Genomic DNA, 6,000 nt, shown 5'->3' on the forward strand with positions numbered 1-6,000 from the left:
AAGTTCATCGTGAGGGTATATTCATTTTGGGAAATGTAAAAGACAAGTGAGACATAGAATGACTTATCAACCTTCAACATCACTCCTGCTTATCTGACTGTTATTGGCTTCAGACAGATGGGGGTGCTAATTGTAGATCACAACCTAATGTAACTAAGCACTGCTTTCTGACCTCCTTCTGTGATCAAGAGCATGAAACTTGGCAATATACTTTCCTTTTTCATTGAAGCACATGAATCATTATATACATGCATTTTCTTTGGGGGCTTCAAGGTTCAAATCCTAGGGTGACAGCTGCCATTTTAAAGGTGACTCATTACAGTCATTTAGAGAGTCTCCTAACAGGTGGATAGGACTTTGTTTCCCAGAAAACACTGACAGGTTACAAGTCGCAAGAGTTTTTAATCATTTCAACCAACTTATACACATCCGTCAATCACCCTATTTGGTAAAGTTAATAATGCAGCAATCTGAGGGTGACAAAGTGATGGATTTTTAAAAACAATTTTTTTTTTTTTTTTTTTTTTTGCTGTACGCGGGCTTCTCACTGTTGTGGCCTCTCCCATTGCGGAGCACAGGCTCCGGACGTGCAGGCTCAGCGGCCATGGCTCACAGGCCTAGCCACTCCGTGGCATGTGGGATCCTCCCCGACCAGGGCACGAACCCGTGTCCCCTGCATCGGCAGGCGGACTCTCAACCACTGCACCACCAGGGAAGCCGTAAAAACAATTTATTCCATAACAATTTTACATAAAGAAAAGAAAATATAGGTCAGATAAATTTGAAAGTTTATTTTTTACCCATAGGAAAAAACTCCTTTTATTTTCAATAATAAATTTCATATTTAGGTTATTATTCAGAAGAATTCATAGATGCTTCATATAACAAGCATTAGGGAGAAAACTATGAAAATATAAAGAAAAAAATTTTAAGCACAGTTAAGCAGTCATTTTTCTCTTTGAAAACTTTTATAATTACATAATAAAGTTTCCCAAATAAATTAAATTGGAAGTATTTCCACTTACAAAGTTACAGAGAGGAAGTATAGTGGTTAAAAGTCATAGACTCTTACCTCAGAGCCATAACTCTCACCTACAACCCTCTAGCAATGTGGCCTTATGTCATGAGTGGGCAAACTATGGCCTTTGGATCAAATCCAATTCCCAGCTTATTTTGGTAAATAAATATTTATTGGAAGCCAGCCACGCTATAATTTATATGTCTATGGCTGTTTTCTTTTTTCTTTTTTCTTTTTTTTTTTTTTTTTTTTTTTTTGCGGTACGCGGGCCTCTCACTGCTTTGGCCTCTCCCGTTGCGGAGCACAGGCTCCGGACACACAGGCTCAACGGCCATGGCTCACGGGCCCAGCCACTGCACGGCATGTGGGATCTTCTCAGACCGGGGCACGAACCCGTGTTCCCTGCATCGGCAGGCGGACTCTCAACCACTGCGCCACCAGGGAAGCCCATCTATGGCTGTTTTCTAGAACAACAGTAGAGTTGAGTAGTTGGGACAAAACTGTATGTTTTGTACACAAAGTAAAACAAAATATTTACTATCTGGCTCTTTACAGAGGAAATTTGCATTGTATAACTACTATATACTTCAGTTTTTCCATCTGTAAAATGTGTGCAAGAGTAACTTCTAAAGTAATTGTAAGGAATAAATGAGATAAGACATAAAAAGCCTAGAAGCATTTTGGACACATAGAAAACTCTCAATGAATGCTATCCATTATTGAAAACGGACTCATCTGAGCAATACAAATCTATCTACACGTAATCACAATACATCATTTCAAAATCTTGTTGAAGGTCATTGTCAGACAGAAAATTCTAAGCACAACAAAGCACAACAAAACAATGATAACAACACAGTTCAAAGGTTTACTCAGTTTATTGTAGTTTCCCAGTCATCAGCAACAACTGGTCCTTGCACATTAATAGCTAATAAGTCATTTAAGCACTTACAACTATTTTACCAGAAACTGGGATGCCTTTAACTTGTTTGCCGCTAGCTTGTAGAAATATGTAATCCATGGTCAAATGCTTCTCAGTAAAGTTAAACAAGTGGCAGCTGGCACCATACAGCTCTGTTATAATGAAAACATGAGGTGGCTGCCATTACACAGTCCTGCACTAATGAGAACAGTAGGAGTCTAGCATTACAATGGTCTAATGAAAACAGGAAATGGCTGGCATTAAATTGGTATAATAAAAACAGGGGGTGGCTAGCATTACACTGGTAGAATAAATAAATTAAGAGATGTCAGACCTCCTCAATCTCATCTCCATTATATATGACCACGGTACCCATAATTTAGACTAGATCCATTCAAAGTCAACCAGTGTTGGATAAAAACAAGATTTTTTCGTACTGTGCTTCAAAAGTTTCTTTTATTTCAATTTGTGTTTCCCTTAGGCTGAAGCAAGCATGCTGTAAAATAATAATACAATTTACACTAAACTCTTTTTTTCCCCTTTAATTCAAAAAAAAAAAAAAAAGAAAAAAAAGAAAACAACATTATTTCCAACTCCAGAAGAAGATTGGCTGGAATAATTGCCAGCGATTCAAAAAGAGTTTCTAATTTGGTCCTTGCCTTTTCCTCTCCTTTCTCTGTTAAGTATCCAATGGTGACTAAATACTCAGAGTGGCATAAAACAAACTAAAAAGGAATACAGAAAGGAAATAAAATGCTGCAGAGAAAAAAATTAAGCACAAAATCAATAATTTAACTAATGGACTTTTTTCTCTGAACAAAAGGTCAACGCTTCTCATATATTGGTTTTATTTTTAAACTTATTAGTATAGATAGAAGACTTCTGTGTATACTTCTCAGACAATAGATTTACAAGAATATTATGTTTTATTGTAACTCACAGAGCCAGTTGTATCTGATTCACCATGGTCTTTTTAATCTGGCTGAAAACAGCGCAAGTTAGCACAGTTCAAGATCAAGGTCAGTACATTAATCCTCTCTATCACTCAGTAGCTCCAACTCCCATTTAAAAAAAGAAAAAAAACCAAGAAACCTACATCAGTAACTTTATATTTTTTACATTTAAAATTTATTTATTTATTTATTTACAAATGACTTCAAACAAGAACAATGCTAAAACTACTTCCATGGAAAGGGTCATGTTTCTGAAGGCTATATACACTGACGGCTTTATTTTTCCAATGTAAAAAACAGACAGGAACATTCTGGTGAGGTCGCCAGATGATAAAACAGCAGTATGATTCAAATAAGGTGAAAATACTGATAATCAAATAAAACTTTTTAATCCAGTTTTACACACTGACATTTAATTTTTTGTGCTCCACAGTTTTTATTAGTCTTCTCTAAAATGATTGAATTAGCTTAATGAACAAATCCACATTCATGAATACATTTCTGTCTAATATATACTAAAGAAGAAAGTAAGTGGAAAATAATCTTATGCTATTCCTCTCACATTTTTACATTTGTGTAAGATTAAATCTCTCTTCTTGAATGTGTTTTCTTAAGAAATGACCAAAATTGAGATTATTAAATTTTAAATAAGGAATCGGACAAAAAGTCAATTAAAATTCCTTATTCATTTTCTTTCAAAGAGGTAGAATTTATTAGCCTAAAAGAAGCGATTTTTCTTACATGTTTAAAGCCAGAATTAAATCTATGATGTGCTGAACGCTAATATATATGTTACACAAAATGTGTTGCTGGGCTTGCATGTGATTCACAGACATGGCTTAATCGAGACACAAAGTGATGTGTGCCATGCATTCAAAATTAGCATCTGGCCCAGGGCCACTCAATTTGGCATACTAAGAACTGATTCTATCCTCTGCCAAGTTTCTGCAGGGACTAGACTCACTGAATTCTGAATCACAGCCTCTAATTTTCCCTTCAACAGACTCTCTTTGAATTGTGGGACCAGAAAAACTTGCAAGTGAACATAAAAATTAAATGTGAAATATAGAACTCTCCAAAGAAAAATATTCTTGATAAAAGATGGATATAGAACATGAAATATTTCCAATTAATCACTTGTAATGTGGACCACTTACTAGCCAGCTCACCCTCCATTCAATGTATTTGTTTCTTACACAAACAGAGAGCACACTATAGGCTGCCCCTTCTGCCAAATTCCAAAGAAATTCTTGAAAGATTATGAATTTGGCATATCATAAATTTACTTGACAGGTCTCATCATATAGTAGGCCGTATTTTTATTAGCCAACTTTGTGGAAGAAATGGCACTTTGCCCTAATACCAAACTAACCAATTCTGTCATGGTTGACATCTTTATTACATTATTAAATACATTAGTCAATACCAGCTGGTATAATTGAGCCTTGTTATGTAACTCAGATAGTTGTTAAAACTATGGATCTTTTATCAAAGTCAAGTCAACATGCAGAAAAGACTATTGCTGTAATGGAATTTTAGAAAAATATGTATCATTATTGCAAGTATTTCCGGTGTAAAATAGTGAATTGACCTTTCCTCGGATTATGCTCAGAATCACCTGTTATTGTGTTCCACTGAAAGCACTGTGTTAAACATTTGATTATAGTGATTTTAGCTTTGTGCAGCATATGTAATCCATGAAACCAAGCACCTGGAAATTACAACGGGAATCACAAATGTCTGAAGTGGCAACTGTGAGAAGAACTTGAAAAGACATGCTTAGAATTGAAAAGGGTGAGAGGGTAAAAACAATTGGAGAAGAACAATTTATTAGAAGAAAAAGAAATCAGTCTATATTTTGAATTCTTAAAAAAATAGCTCCAAAGAAAGCTCAAAAAGTTTTCTTGGAGATCAATAAAATTATTTTTAAATAAGTAGAAAATATGCTAAAGGAGAGAAAATTCAAGGAAAAAAATGTAAGTGTTTAGCTTTCTTTCAAAGCTCATTAAAACAGCTTTTAATACCTATCTAAAATAATGGCATAGGATTAAGTTAAATTTCCACAGGAAAAGTCAGCATTATTTTTTAAAAAATCAGTATCTAATCTGGATAAAGCAACTTAATTTCTAATTCCCCCCAAATCCTGAAACCTAACACCTGTTCCATTGTGTTTTTCATAAGAAAGTAAAATATTCTTACATCTTATCCAGAAAGAACAAAATTCTCATGAGAAATTTCTTGTATTTTTAGCATATCTGAACCATCAGAATTCCACAGGAAGAAATCTTGGTAATAGCCCACACTGGAGCAATTTATATGTGACTCATTTTAAATAAAAATGAAATGTTAAATGAAAGATTTTTTAACCTAAATATAAAATGTAATATAACCATACAATTTCAAAAGCATTTTACAAACGTATATCAAGTATAAAAAAAAAACTGAAAATTTAAAATATAATTTATGTTTAAGAGATACACATATTTTAGTAATACTTTTATTCAATAAAAGTAGTCCTTTTAGTTTCATTTAACACCAAATTGTCCTAAAAAAAAAAAGTCTCAATGCACGCGTGCCTACAAGGCAAGCCTCAAGATTTAAAAAAAAATGACCACCTAAGAAAACAAACGGTCTCAGAAATATTCCTCTTTAATTCTTACAGTGCTCTCATATCCACCAACCAGAAAACATTTAGGCATTATTGAACACTGGGGGAGGGGAGTAGAGGGGGTGTCAAAATAAAATCAGAACTCCACACCTTACGGGACAAAAACAGAACCTGAATGTTATTGCACTTTTAAATATCCACAATAAACTCAACTGAATACTTTGACAATGTAAGAGCCATATACTATCTCTTATACTATCTCAAAACCATATACTATCTCTTATTAAACATTACATTCTTTTGCTCTTTTCCTTTACTTCATTTCAGTGTGGTGGCTTAGGTGTTTCTCAGGAAACTATGCCGGTTCAATTCTCATTACTGTTTCATTTCAGAGATCTCAATAAATAATAGCTAAATTTGACATGCAGTTCATAACTTAATATTAAGTACTTGAGAACTTAATGTACCTATATGTGGAAGATCAGTTGGGGGTATAGAT

Source organism: Mesoplodon mirus (genome assembly GCF_964341445.2).
Source record: "Mesoplodon mirus genome assembly, chromosome: 17".
NCBI lineage: Eukaryota > Metazoa > Chordata > Mammalia > Artiodactyla > Ziphiidae > Mesoplodon > Mesoplodon mirus.